Genomic DNA, 9,051 nt, shown 5'->3' with positions numbered 1-9,051 from the left:
TCCTTGTGCTCTCATCTAGACCTGCAGACAAAGTTGCGCTATTAGAGTATGTCGTATATGTATTGTACTCATGTTTCTTGTAACCAAGCCTATATGGCTATATATATGAAACGTCATCCCCCTCCAAGGGTGTGTGGTGTTTTCCTATTCCTCTACATGGTATCACGAGTCCGGATTTTCCTTCCGCAACCCTAATCCTATCCTACACAGGCCAGCCATCCTCCCGCGCCACCGCCGTGTTCTCCCCATGCGCCGCGCACGCGTCGCACATCCACACCACCCTGCAGCGCCTCTCGCTCATCCCTGGAGTCTTCCTACACCGCCGTATTCTCCCAACATCTGCTCTCCTGTTGCTGTCCGGCCGTATTCTCCCGGCATCTGCTCTCCCGCCATATTCTCCCGTATGCTCTCCTGTTGCTGTCCGATGATATTTTGAGTCTGGCCCATGTCCATGGAGTTTGGCGCACATCCCTTGAGATCCCATCTACTCTCACGTGCTGCTAACTCCAACCAGCAGCCATGTCCACCCTGTCCTCTACTTCCTGCTCCAGCGGGCCTCAATCTCCTAGCGCCATAGGAGAATCTGCCGGCCCCATATTCGTCAACCCCTACACCATGGTCGCCGTCAAGTCACACGTCCCATGACGCTCGAGCTAAAGAAGTCCAACTTCAGCAAGTTGTCCTCGTTCTTCCACGCCATGTGCAGCAAGTTTGACTTGCTGGCGTCCCCACCGCACCGACCCAGCATGGGAGCAAGCGGACTGCTACATCCGCAGCTGGTTGTTTGGCTCCGTCTCGGATGTTGTCCTTGACCTCGCCATGGACAGCACTGACCAGGCGGTCCGTCAACTCTGGGTCGCCATCAACAACCTATTCCAAGCGAACAAGGCCCCCCGTGCTATCTTCCTGAGCCATGAATTCCATTCAATGACAGGGCGACTCGTCCATTTATGAATACTGCCACCGCATGAAGACCGTCGCCGACACCCTCCGCGACGTCGGTCAGCCCGTCTCTGAGCCTACACTTGTCCTGAACCTGCTGTGTGGCCTCACCAAGCCCTACTCCACCACTGCGGACAACATCGCCGCCAACTCCGACCTCACCTTCGCCGCTACACGCAATCAACTTCTCCTAAAGGAGTTGCGCCTGAAGAACGAAGAGAAGGTCACGGCTGCTTCCGCCCTTGTTGCCAGCTCTGCACCGTCCTGCGACCACTCTGATTGCCGCTCCTCATCTTCACAAGGTGCTGGGTAGTATCAACAGCAGTAGCGTAATGATGGCTAGTGGCATAACAAGAAGGATGGTGGCGGCAAGAAGCCCTACAGTGGCAGCGGCTACGATGCCAACGGTGGGACTAGTGGCGGTGGCCAGCAGTATCGCCACCAGGCTACTTCGTCTAGCCCACCAACTGGCTCGTGGGTCTGCATCTCTCCGTGGGCTGGTCAACAAGGTGGGCAGGGCTCCTCTGGCGGCCAATCTTGGGGTGGCCAAGCCTGGCGCAACCAAGGCATGCTGGGCTCGGCGCCTCAGGCTGACACCGCCTTTGCACCTGCCCAAGTCTCCCCTCCCGGCCAGAGCTGGGACCAGGCCGGCCTGATTGCAGCCCTGTAGCAGATGTCCATGCAAGGCACATCCTCCCTGGATCCTGGATACCAGTGCTTCCTCGCACATGTCGTCATCCAATGGTATACTCCTACAGCGCCTTCCCCTCTCCACATCCTCTATTATAGTAGGCAATGGCACTAGTATACCCATCACATCTAGAGGTCATCCCATCCTTTCCACCAACGCGTCTAATTTTTCTCTCAACAACATCCTTGTCGTTCCATCCATCATTCATAATTTACTTTCAGTTTGCCAATTCACCCATGATAATAGTTGTTCCATCGAGTTTGACACTTTTGGTTTTTCTATCAAGGACCTTCGGACGTGATGCATGATTCTTCACTGCAATAGCGATGGGGATCTATACACCTTGCCAGCCTCTCCACCAGCCGCTACCCCTACACTCCTTGCTGTGTCATCTACCCTGTGGCATCAAAGCTCCTGCAGCTCTCGATGCCCTAAATAAGAATAATTCTATCTCTTGTAATAAAGTAGATCGCTCCATTTGCCACTCTTGTCAGCTAGGCAAGCATACGCGTCTACCCTTTAGCTCCTCAAGTTCACACACGGTTGTTCCCTTTGAACTTCTTCATTGCGATGTCTGTACCTCACCTGTCACTAACATTTCTGGTTTCTCTTATTACTTGGTGATTTTGGATGATTACACGCACTACTGTTGGACATTCCCTCTCAGACGCAAGTCTAAAGTCCACCAGCGCATGGTTGAGTTTATTGCTTATGCGAATACACAATTTGGTCTTCCCGTCAAGTGCTTTCAGGCTGATAGTGCCACGGAATTTGTGAATAACGCCACCGCATCCTTCTTGGCTGCCCATGGCATTCTTTTGCGCTTGTCCTTCCCCTACACCTCCCCGCAAAACGGTAAGGCTGAACATGTCCTTCATACGCCCAATAACTCCGTGCGCACGCTTATGCTCCATGCATCCATGCTGCCATCGTATTGGGTGGAAGCCTTCGGTGCCGCATGCTATCTCCTGAACAGGCGCCCCTCTTCTTTTGTTGGCAATGAAGTTCCCTACACTCATCTCCATGGCAAGCTGCCGTAATATGACCACCTTCGTGTCTTCAGGTGTCTTTGATATCCCAACTTGCAGGCATTCTCTACGCATAAGCTCACTCCTCGATCAACGGTGTGCGTTTTCTTAGGATACCCCTCCTCCTATAAGGGCTATCGATGCCTCGACCTCTCCACTCGCCACATCATCATCTCCCGCCATGTTGTTTTCGATGAGTCAACTTTTTCCTTTGCTTTCACCGCGCCTGCCTCCAACGATTCTACCTAGGACTTCCTCTTATACATTGATGAGGTTACCATGCATTGTCCTACTAACCCTGCAGCTGGATGTGGCTCTGCTCCGGTGGTTGCTCCACCCATTCAATACATTGAGCACCCCCTTGACACCTCAATGACTTCTGGACCGTGCAGGTGTGGCTCTATGCCCCTGCTAGGACCAGCTCTTTCCGCTCCTTCCACTCCAAGCGGGTGTGGCCCCGTGCCCCCGCTAGGCGCAGCGCCTTCTTCATCTTCGGGCAGGCGTGGCCCCATGCCCCAGCCAGGATTGGTGCCATCTTTGATTCTGGGTGGGCGTGACCCCGTGCCCCTACCAAAATCACTGCCCTCTTCATCTCTGGGTGGGCGTGGCGCCGTGCCCCCGCCTGGATCGCCGTCTGTTGCTCCCCTCGCTCCGTGCGAGCGTGGTTTCGTGCCCCCACCGGGACTGCCACTTGGGCGGAGTTGTTAGCACACGTACGCCTGGCGCTTGCATGCGCCTGTATGTCACCACCGCCAGCCTGTGCTCTCACCACCCTCTCCACTTCTCAGTGCTCACCCCCTGCCGGCTCCACCACGCGTAAGCATGCCACGACCACCTCCAGCACCTCATCCCCTGGTCACCAGGTCTAAGATAGGCTCTCTCAAGCTGGTTCATCCCATGAACCTGTCCACCATCAGCGCGATAGCCTCTCCTATTCCAGCCAACTATCGCAGTGCTCTAGCGGATCCTAGCTGGAGGACAGCAATGGCAGATGAGTACCAGGCTCTCATTGATAATGGCACATGGGAGCTCGTTCCCCATCCATCTAGTGCAAATGTGGTGTCAGGCAAGTGGATTTTTAAACACAAATTTTACTTAGATGGCACTTTGGCTCAGCACAAGGCACGCTGCATAGTCCGTGGATTCTATCAGCAGTATGGGATTGACTATGATGAGACATTCAGCCTGGTCATGAAGCCCGCCACCATACGGACTATTCTGAGCATTGTTGTCTCTCATCAGTGGCCGATTCATCAGCTTGATGTGAAGAACGCCTTTCTTCATGTCCATCTTCATGAGACCGTCTATTGTCAACAGCCTCCTGGATTTGTTGATCCTTCAGTGCCGGATCATGTGTGCCTACTGCAGAAGTCACTCTATGGGCTCAAGCAAGCTCCTCAGGCTTGGTACCAACGGTTTGCCACTTATATTCGCCAGCTGGGATTTGTACCATCACCCTCCGACACATCACTATTTGTCTACAAGGATGGTGCCAGTATTGCCTACCTGCTGCTCTATATCCACGACATTGTTCTTGCTGCCTCATCTGTAGACGTGCTTCATTAGATCATCACTCGACTCCACTCGGAGTTTGCCATGACAGATCTTGGGGTCCTCCACCACTTTTTTAGCATTTTCATCACCCGCACCTACGATGGTTTGTTCTTGTCCCAGTGACAATATGCAGTTGATCTTCTCCAGCGCGTTGGTATGGCTGACTGTCATCCCACATCGACGCCAGTGGACAGCAAGTTCAAACTCTCTACTGCCTAATTCATCGGAGTATAGGAGTCTCGTCAGAGCGCTTCAGTATCTTACTTTGACTTGCCCTGATTTGACCTATGTTGTTTAGCAAGTCTGCCTCTTCTTGCATGATCCGCGTGAGCCTCATCTTGCGTTGGTCAAGCGTATCCTTCACTATGTGAAGGGCACATTGGACGCTGGTCTTCACATTGGTGCGGGTCCTGTTGATTCTCTCACGGCCTATTCAGATGTGGATTGGGCAGGGTGCCCCCAACTCGCGGCACTCCACTTCTGGCTATTGTGTCTACCTCAGTCATACTTTGGTGTCTTGGTCCTCCAAACGCCAAACCACCGACTCCCATTCTAGTGCAGAGGCAAAGTACCAGGCTGTGGCTCATGCAGTTGCTGAGTGTTGTTGGATGTGCCAGCTCCTCTAGGATCTTCATGTTCCTATTACTTCTGTGACGGTTGTCTACTGCGACAATGTGAGCACTGTCTATATGACCGCCAATCTCGTCCATCATCGTTGCACAAAGCATATAGAGATTGATATCCACTTTGTCCGTGAGAAGGTCGTGCTCGGGCAGGTCCGTGTTCTCCACGTCCCTCGGTGCATCAGTATGCAGACATCCTAACAAAAGGTCTCCCTGTACAGTTGTTTACTAACTTTAGGACCAGTCTTGGCGTTCATCTTACTCCACCTGCGACTGCAGGCGGGTATTAGAGTATGATAGTCGTATATGTATATGTGTTGTACTCATGTTTCTTGTACACCAAGCCTATATGGCTATATATATATATATATGAAAGGTCACCCCCTCCAAGGGTGTGTGGTGTTTTCCTATTCCTCTACATGCACGTTGGCACACCAATCTCAGCTCCACATAACAACAACATGGTGGTGAGATGGTTGATGCATTACTTATGTGGTGAGTTATGTTCAGTTACACCCCCCACGCAGCAATATCTCAAAAAACAGACAGTATGCATCTCCATGCACGTCAACAATAATGTTGACGATAAATAGCATGTGTATCTCTTCCATCTTTCACTGTAGAGCTCAACCAACACTGCTAGACAAACCACTTCTAGACAAACCACTTCTAGCACCGGTCAGGACATTAGTACCCGGTACTAATTCCGCATGTTAGTATTGAAACAAAAACCCTTCGGTACTAATGCCTTGGACGAATCCTCACTTCTATAGTAGTGCAAGTTGGCACCCATAGATCCATTGTGGAACTGCAGGGTTGCAAGATAAAAGGGTACGACGAGAAGGAAGGTAAGAAAACTAGTTTTACAGTGGATCTTTCTAAAATGCAAGGGGGCATGTACTATAACTCTATTAGGAAGTGGAGGTGCCAGGAACTCACCCCATAGAGACAAGGAGACCCACGGGGCTATATCCTTCAACACTGCTATATTATGTATATGTTTTGAGTTTCTGTATATTTGGTGAAAACACTTTCACGATTTGGACCATCAGAGAAAACGTTGACTTTCATCACTGCAAGTTTGAGCCACGAACCTGCACTGTCAGTTCTTAGGGACCCCAATCATTTGTCTCGCCACGGGGCTTCTGAACCGGCCGTGATAATCCTTATTGCCGGTTCCATTTGAACCTGCAGTGATTAACTATTCTGTAGGAGTGCATTTGACGCATGTTCTGGGATTAGATGTACTAGTGAAGATTTGTCTCTAAGCTCTCATAAATCATATAATGTGTTTGGTAGTTTACTTATATTGTGACAAATATCGAGCCAAGAACCAGGACCCAAAATAAGCATTGTTCCACCAGGGAAAAAAGATACGGACAATATAACATCACCACAGTGTTCCTTTGTAAAGTTCAATAGGAAAAGGAGACATTAGGCGTCAAAGTCCAAGTTACCCAGACCAAACATGGACAGCATCGTTACATCACAACTAGAATATACAATTGTTCCACTAAATGCATGATTCACTAGCTAGGCCTGTTGAATGTCGATATATGCGCTGTTCATTCCAAAAGAAATGAAAGTAGCTGAAGCACCTAAGCATCATCTAGGCCCTTTCGCACCTTTGGTAAGGGTGTGTTTCGGTGACAAAGGACAAACTTATTGTTGACGCCGGATTTTGACACGTGTATGAAATTGGCGTCAAAGAAAGACAAAAGCGGCCAGTACGGCGGCTAGAGGCAACAATTGGGAATCGGCCGATTAAGCTACAGTATTTTGACCGACTAGCAGAGAAAGTTGATAAAGGTTGGCCGTTTGGGAGTCGGGATGGTTTGGCCTGTATGGGCCTAAGGTGGGCCAGGATGAAGATTAGCTGAAGATAGAGATTGGTCCGCAGGAAAATAATAACCAACTTGGGTACGAGTTGTGTTTGTAAATATTTATTATCATTTTAAATTAGAGATAGATCCAAGTCAGTTAGGAAATCAGTTGTGGTGGGGTATAAATAGCTGCCTCGTGAGGCTTGTAAAACAACACATCAATCAATACAACAAATCTACTTTTTCCTCGTACTTTACTTTCAAGTTGGCAACTTCGTCAAAATACCTTTTTTCTTCACGAGTTTGTATGGGTTGGCAGGGCTGCATCGACATGATCTCTGACCGATTTTGTAAGTTCCGTTTATCGAGTAATATCTAGGCTTTAACTTCGGGCGCATTGCCGCTATTTCGTTTAGATTTATTCACCAGTTATCGATATCAACTAGAATCGTAGGTCTTACCTGTTATTTTAGTTTTTATCATCAGTTATCCAGCTTGAGGTACGAACTGTCGGCTTTTATTGCTTTCGTTCTTTGTTATCATACAACCGATTAGATCTATCCCAATCGTTGCTTCTCCAGCGTTATTTAGTTTGCTCTAGTAGCTTTTCTTTACAATCGCTACACGGTATCGCCTGTTTTATAGTTAGTCACTTCTACAGTAAATCGGCCGATTTACCGATACGCTTTTAAAGACAGATCGGAACTTTAGTCGATCGGAGCCCTTGGAATTTAATAACTTTGTTTCCTTGTCAATCAACAGGTCAGATTGACTGGCACGCCACGCGAACCGCACCAGGGTGATAACCCGAACAGGAGTGAAGCAGATTCTCCCGGGTCGTGTGTCCGACGCTGAGGATCATCGGCCGATTTTCAGCGCCAACACACTTTTGGCATGCCGGGTGGGACCAAACAACATCCAACATGTCGAAGGCTGCTGAAGTCTCCGAAGATAACGTCATCAAAATTACTGAAGCAGATCTCAAGGACGACCAGAAGGAAGAAGTGGCAAGGGCTCTAGAAGAATACACGAAGACGTGCTTGCAATCCTTTAGTCATACCAGAAGCGGAGAGACCGTCAAGAAAGCTCCTCTTCCAACTCCCCGCCACATCACCGTCGCCGAGGACTCAGGAAAGATGTCTGATATGATACAACAATCGGTCTATCAAGCTATGATCGACCAGTCCAAGGTGATGACGAACATTGTATACAACGCCGTCATCAGCTCCATGGTCAACGACGCAGCTCAAGGGTATTAGGGACCGGCCTACGCTCCTCCCATAGTGGCGCCAATAAGAGGCTTCCCAATGGTACCAAACATGTCCCATTCGGTTCTGCAACCGATGCAGATGCAAAGTGGAGGGTACAGCGCTTCAATGCCCCTAGGGTATAGTGGCACAACGCTCTGTCAAGCACGAACGCCATTTTAACCTTCACCAATTCTCCCCGTGCAACTGCCATTCCCAAACTTGGTGCCATGGGGAACAGCCGCAACGCGTGCTGATCAAGACCCGTCGACTAGTTATGGAAATCTCCAGTGCAGGTGTTCTTCCAATCGGCCCCTTGGCCGACAGTAACACAGTACCCATAGCCCACTGTAGAAATCGGTAGGGGGCAGGGGCTCCAGAACCCCTCAGGACTGCAGCTCCACTGGCATTATACGAAGAAACGGCAGACCCGCCACGTCATGTTGATCCTATGCTACATTAGCCATCGGCTCCTTAGCCCATAATCCAGCCACAAGACCCGCATCACGTGCCTGCCTATTACCCGATTGCGACACCACAAGTTCAGCAGCACATGCAGATTTCTCAACCGGTCATACATCAGCAGCAAGTGGATTGGACCGCGAGAATAGCAGAGGTGATTTAGGATCAGTTTGGGCTAAAACCGAGAGTACAGACCTACACGTACAAGACGCCATACCCACCTGCTTATGACCTGTTACCGTTCCCTCATCGGTACAAAGTCCCCGACTTCACTAAGTTCTTGGGCCTGGATGACATGTCTACGGTGGAGCATGTGAATAGGTTCATCATCCAGTGCGGGAAAGCCGCTGCACAAGATGCTCTAAGAGTTTGATTGCTCTCGTCATCCCTATCCGGATCGGCCTTCCAGTGGTTCACAACACTGTCGCCCAACTCCATTGTTACCTGGGCCGATTTGGAAAAGCAATTCCATAAATACTTCTACGCGGGGGTCCACGAGATGAAACTCTCAGATCTGACCAGCCTCAAGCAAAGAAGCGACAAATCGGTAACTAGCTATGACCAGAGGTTCAGAGAAGTCAGAAACGAGTGCTACACCCTGGTCTTAACTGATACCCAATTGGCCGATATCGCCTTCAAAGGTCTCCTGGCACACATCAAAGAGAAGTACGCCTCCTAGGA

At 49.9% G+C, this 9,051-nt stretch overlaps 1 pseudogene; it reads left to right on the top strand.

Annotated features, from left to right (window-relative positions):
* Positions 1-466: 466 nt before the first annotated feature.
* Positions 467-1,255, top strand: LOC140222656 (uncharacterized; annotated as a pseudogene).
* Positions 1,256-9,051: the final 7,796 nt, after the last annotated feature.

The sequence above is a fragment of the Setaria viridis genome, chromosome 4 (genome assembly GCF_005286985.2).
Source record: "Setaria viridis chromosome 4, Setaria_viridis_v4.0, whole genome shotgun sequence".
Classification (NCBI taxonomy): domain Eukaryota; kingdom Viridiplantae; phylum Streptophyta; class Magnoliopsida; order Poales; family Poaceae; genus Setaria; species Setaria viridis.
Note: the sequence above shows the minus strand (reverse complement) of the source record. Positions and strands in the feature narration are given on the sequence as shown.